This window comes from Kogia breviceps, chromosome 6, assembly GCF_026419965.1.
Source record: "Kogia breviceps isolate mKogBre1 chromosome 6, mKogBre1 haplotype 1, whole genome shotgun sequence".
In the NCBI taxonomy this organism is placed as follows: Eukaryota; Metazoa; Chordata; class Mammalia; order Artiodactyla; family Physeteridae; genus Kogia; species Kogia breviceps.
Genome location: NC_081315.1, coordinates 1958802 through 1965253, shown reverse-complemented (window position 1 = coordinate 1965253; position 6452 = coordinate 1958802). Strand labels below are relative to the sequence as shown.

General features: G+C 41.5%; 1 pseudogene; it reads right to left on the bottom strand.

Annotated features, from left to right (window-relative positions):
* Positions 1-3597: 3597 nt before the first annotated feature.
* On the bottom strand, positions 3598-5391 carry LOC131758808 (ATP synthase subunit alpha, mitochondrial pseudogene; annotated as a pseudogene).
* Between the last annotated feature and the right edge of the window lie 1061 nt (positions 5392-6452).

Below are 6452 nucleotides of genomic sequence, written 5' to 3'. Positions count from 1 at the left end.
ACAAGTAAGGAAGGGGTGGCCACTCCTTCCGGGAGCTGGAAGGTGCAGGAAAGAGCGGCAAGGACACAGCTGACTTCACATTCACCAACTACAGCAAGCCTCTCGGGGCTGTCGGTCTGTTTCAGCTTGTGGGGGAGGGGCAGGAAGTCACCGGAAGCAGAGGAAGTCCTGGGGCTGGAGGCAGCTCTCCAGTTAGCCGGCTGTTGGGCTCTGCTGCTGCTGCTGGTAGACACTGCGCTGCTCTCCCCTCCCGCTTTGCTTCCTAACTCCAGGTGCTCTCCTTGGACTTTAGTTTGAAAAGATGGAAGGAAATAAAGTACCCTTCTGGTTCAAAAATTTAAAAAAAGATAAAAAATGTGTGTCAAACTTACCAGGGTCAAAGTTAACCCTGGTTTAAAATATATTCGTAAATTTGAACATTTAAAAATATGGAAACATTCGCCTGTCAGAAATATTGCAAGTCAAATATTCCTTGGACTTTAGTTTGAAAAGATGGAAGGAAATAAAGTACCCTTCTGGTTCAAAAATTTTAAAAAAATTAAAAATGTGTGTCAAACTTACCCGGGTCAAAGTTAACCCTGGTTTAAAATATATTCATAAATTTGAACATTTTAAAATGTGGAAACATTCACCTGTCAGAAATATTGCAATTCAAATATTCCTTGGACTTTAGTTTGAAAAGATGGAAGGAAATAAAGTATCCTTCTGGTTCAAAAATTTTAAAAAATAAAAAATTTGTGTCAAACTTACCAGGGTCAAAGTTAACCCTGGTTTAAAATATATTAGTAAATTTGAACATTTAAAAATGTGGAAACATTTGCCCGTCAGAAATATTGCAAGTCAAAGGAGGGGCCTATCCTCTGTCAATCACTTCTCTAAAGGGAAAACTGGAACCAAGCAGAAGCCTCCAGGCCCCCCACCTCCCGCCAAGTACAAAGGCCCCTGCACGTCTCCTGCCTCTGGTTGTAGAAAAGCTGAAGTCTCCCAGGCCTCCCTGAGTCACAAAGAGTGGCCTCGAGCACTTAAGGATCAGGACAACAGAGTCACAGACTCAGTGTCTGATGCACCTTCCTGGGTTGTTTTACAGATACTGTAGCTGCCACCAGGGGGAAAAAGCCAGACTGCAGCCATGACATAAGCTACTCCAACTTGAGCAGTGCTGAGCCTACGGCCAGCACGATTCCAAGAATTGGCCTCAAGAGAATGGGATTAACACGACTGCTCATCATAATCTATGTCTTTGTGGGCATCAAAATAATTGTAGCTTGTCCTGTAAAGGAGCAACTAAAATTGTCAGCAAGGAGATGCTACGGACCCGTGTCGACATCCTCCACTGAGAACACAGCGCCCCATGTCAGCATGAAGAAGTGGCAGAAGATGGACCTTCACCCCGGATCCCATAGGAATGGAAGGATGTCTGCCGGGGATTCGTAAGCAGCTCTTTGCGGGAAACCGCCCGCAGCAGGAAGCCCCTTTCCTTGTCACTTTAGCAAAGCTACACTGTAACTAACTTCTAAACCAGGCGCCCCCCTGCTCTACGCATCTCCAGACCAAACCCACCTTTCATATCTTGTGATCACACAATGCCTTGCCTAACCTGTTGGTTTTTCCCCATAGATCAAAGAGGTAGAAATGAAGAATAAGTAACTAACAGATGACCAGATCCCTTCCCTAGCTTCCCTTTGGGTAGTCTGTCAAACAAGCTGTGTGAACAAGATAGCATCTAAAGAAAGGTCACACCTAGAGGGGTGGGATAGGGAGGGTGGGAGAGAGGGTGATGCAAGAGGGAAGAGATATGGGAACATATGTATATGTATAACTGATTCAGTTTGTTGTAAAGGAAAAATTAACACACTATTGTAAAACAATTATACTCCAATAAAGATGTTAAAAAAATAAAATAAAAAATAAAGAAAGGTCACAAGGAGTCGACAAGCCTGCACACAGTGGAAGACGGCGACAGCTGTGACCACCTGTCCCCATGATTAACTAAGATTACTTCCTTTTGTCCCTTTAAAAACTTTCATGGCCCAGCAGAATATTTGGAGTTCTTTTTTTTTTTTTTCCCGGCACGCGGGCCTCTCACTGTTGCGGCCCCTCCCGTTGCGGAGCACAGGCTCCGGACGCGCAGGCTCAGCGGCCACGGCTCACGGGCCCAGCCGCTCCGCGGCACGTGGGATCCTCGCGGACCGGGGCACGAACCCACGTCCCCTGCATCGGCGGGCGGACTCGCAACCACTGCGCCACCAGGGAAGGCCTGGAGTTCGTTTGCGAGCGAGCCCGCCTTCTCCCCAGCTTGCCAGCTCTCTGATTAAAAGCAGCATTTTCCATTTCTACCAACGCTGGCCTCTTGGGTATTGACTTGAGTTCAGTAACAAACCCACTGCTAGAAGCCTAAGGAGTGCAGAGGGGCCTGTCCATGCCCGACACTCCCAGTCTGAGCTAGAAAAATAGGGGGGAAGAGTGGGAAATGGACAAGGATGAAGATACACTAGCTCAAACCGCATCCTTTTCCAATTCAATTCTGATTTAATATTAGCAAAAGAAGCAGAGCTCTGTGAAGACACGTAACATAAATTTTAACAGATGGCTTTGGACTTTCCTCATCAGTAAATCTACTAATGTTATTGTTCTCAAAAGATTCTGTATATATTATTGTTCTATATTTCGATAACCATTATAGAGCAATAAACTTGTTCCTAACTGCGGGATATAATTTTAACTAAATTAGTTTCTATCAAAACAATTGTAAGACATAAGCAAGTATTGTTTCAGTTGCACTTTGTTATGTGTGACACACATCCTATTATTCTGGCTAAAATAAATTCTACTCTATAGCGATTACTTCTTAACGTAATTTTGTTTTCACATCTTATATTAAATTTAAATATAAATGTGTTTAAAATAAATTAAAGCTAACTAAATTATTAACATACATTTTGAACAAAATTATTCTTAAATAACCATGGTAAAGGACCAATACACTTCCAGTCCATACATTTATGGAGAACCTATTATGTACAGGGCATTATTTGGGGTACTCTTTGGAATATGAGTCAGAAGGTAGAGTGCATTACACTCAGTTTCGTAGAGGAAATAAAATACACATATATATTTATTAAAATAAAAAGGGCATCTGGAGTAGGAGGTAGAGAGGAAGCATTAATTATCTTCTATGAATGGCATCAGGATAAAGGTAGTTCTTCCAGATGACGGGATCCATATATATTACATACCTATTCCAGAGACTTGTTCAGTGTGGATTTTCTTATTGATGCACAAAAGACTTTGTAAGAAAAGACAAATGCTAGACTTACTTTTCTGACAAGATTTTTAAAAATCAGTTTTAATCCTGATCATCTTAGCTACTAAATGAGATATGTAAAACTCCAAACAGTTGTCTTATTTCAAACATCATGTTCTTTCACCTATTACAGTTTATAAAAATGCTAATAATTGAATTTGATTTTGAAAGAAGAGTGAAAACATGGAGAATAGAAAGAAGAGAAGGAATTTATTTTTTTTCAATATGGAACCTTTAGCTTAACCTGATTACAGTACATCTGCAATAATGGAGTAATCCTTTTACAAATGCAACTAGAAGAAACGATGACACAAGTAAACTGGCATTTGGTGTGAATGCATAGGTGTTTGAACTTCAAATCCAACCAAGAATTTTGTTACAATCTCTTTCAGCTTTGCATGGACTCTTCTGAGATCTTTCCATCAGCCCAGATTTTGCCCAGCAGGGTTTGGTGTTGGCTGATAACATGAAACAAGAAAGCATTCTCAAACTTTGTGATCTTGCTGGGCTCCAGCTTATCAAGATACCCCTGACATCAGCATAGATAACAGACACTTGCTCTTCAATAGCCATGGGATTCAGGTACAGGTCTTGAAATTCTTTTGTGAAATCTATTTCTACATGTTTTATTCTTTTTGATGATATTGTTAAGGAGAATCATTTTCTTAAATTTATTTTCAAATTGCCCATTACAGGTGTATATAAATACAGTTGATTTAAAAAAAAAAAAAAAAGCCATGGGACAATACCGTCCTTGCTTCAGCAACTCAGTCAGACACACACCACGACTCAGGGTGGTTGAGTGGCGGCATCGAGGTCAGAACCAAATTGGGCAAAAGCAGCAGCGACGTCAAAATACTGAGCCCGTCCCAGTTTCACGGTACCTGCCACATGTTTCATGGCCCTGGTTTGCACAGAAGATCTGACACGGGATACAGACAAACCAACGTTAATGGAAGGACGGATACCTTTGTAGAACAATTCAGTTTCCAAGAAGATCTGTCCGTCAATGATGGAAATGGCATTCGTTGGAATGTAAGCAGACACAACACCAGACTGTCTTTCTATGACTGGTGAAGCAGTCAAGGAGCCACCACCAAAAGAATCGTTCGTTTTGTGTGCTCTCTCTAGCAGTCAGGAGTGCAGGAGGAACGCATCACCAGGACAGGCTTCATGACCAGGGGGTCCGCGGAGCAGCGGAGACGTCTGACAATAAGCAACAGCCTATTTAGATAACTCATCATAGGTGATCAAAGCATGTTTGCCATTTTCCCTAAAACATTCTCCCATAGAACATCCAGAATAAGGAACGAGGCGCTGAAGTGGGGCAGCATCCGAGGCAGTAGCTGAAACCACAATAGCGTACTTCATGGCATCTGCATCTGTAAGTCTCTTCACCAATTGAGCAACAGTGGCTCTTCTGAGCAATAGCAACGTAGATGCAGTATAGCTTCTTCTTTTCATCAGATCCATCATTGAATCATTTCTGGTTAATGATGTGTCAATAGCAATTGGCACCAGCTGTCCACAGCCTTAATGCCAGTCTGCATTAGTTCCCGCACAGAGATCAGGGCCTTCAGGCTAACTCGCCTTTGGATCTTGCAACCAACTGGACCCTTTCCATCAGTGGTATTACCAAGGGCATCTGCTACACGAACCAAAAGTTCCTTGCTGACTGGAACATCCACAGTAGCCCCAGTTCTGGTCACAATATCTCCTTCCTCAATTAGTTTATCATTTCCAAACACGGCAACACACCAGCATTGTCCGGTTCCAAGCTCAGAGACATACCCTTTAAACCTGAAGAAAACTCTACCATGTCTTCTGTTTGAACATTTCTCAGCCCATGTACATGGGCAATACCATCACCAATACTGAAAAACATGCACAGTCTCTTCAAGGTCAACAGAGGTGTCACCAATAATAACAGAGGACACCTCAGCAGAGCCAGTCTTCCGAAGACGAGATTTAGAGGCAAGGAGATTCCTTGCAGCAATGAAGGATGACCCCAAAGCGTTTTTGGAGGCCATCCCGGCCTGCCCAGGGAGGGCGCGGGCCACAGCCGCAGCGACGCACAGGGACAGCATCTTTGCAGGCCCTCTGCACGCGCTTCCTCTGCATTCGCAGCCTTGGGACTGACTGAAAGAGAGGGAGTTTTGGTTCAGAAGGGCATGAGCAAATCTGAAGTCAAGAAATTTAGGGATGATGTGGGTAATAATGGGTGTTTTTCTCTAGTTGCATATAGGATATATGCAGAGAAGTACAGTAATAGATATTTGAAAAATTATTTTGTGCCCAGATGGTGAATATCTTTGAATGCTGCGATGATGATTATGCTTTATTCCAGAGGTAACTGGAAGTTCTTGCAAGGTTTTGATTAGATAAAAATAAATAAATAAAAATAGAGTATGCGGAACTGTACTTGAGGAGTACAGGGAAAAGTGAAGGTAGGTAGATTCTGAAAGAGAGATCATTAGGACATGAAGCAGAGTAATACGAACATGGAGACGGGGAGCAAATGAGAAAGTCATTTCAAAGGCAAAGAGAGGGACTTCCCGGGTGGCCCAGTGCTTGAGACTTTGTCTTCCAATGCACGGGGTGTGTGTTCTAGCATTGGTCCCGGAGCTAAGATCCCACATGCCTCAGGGCCAAAAAACCAAAACACAGAACAGAAGTGATAGTGTAACAGATTCAATAGAGACTTAAAAAAAAAAAAGAAAAACAAAGGCAAAGAGAGTCTCGAATAAAGCATAAGGCATATTATTGGACTGTTGTCAGATATTGTAGAAAATGAAAATCGAGAATTAATGAAAAAATCGTCTGACAAATTGTTTAATTCTAGATTACTAGAATTAAAAAATCCTTCAAAATGTTCAAAAATTTTAAGAAAACTATACATTTTAAAAAATAATTAAAAACGGATGATTGTCAGGAGTACAAATACAAGGATGTATCAAAAATGTTAATAGCTGAGCTTCTAAAAGAAAAACCAAAATTTTAAAACATCATTGTGTTTATGAGAGATTTGTTGAGTGCTTACAAATAAATATTTGGAAAAGATATTGACAAAAATTTAAAAACACATAAAAAGAAAGCAAGATAAAAAACACTAACAATTATAAGCCACAAAAACTTTTCAAAATATGTA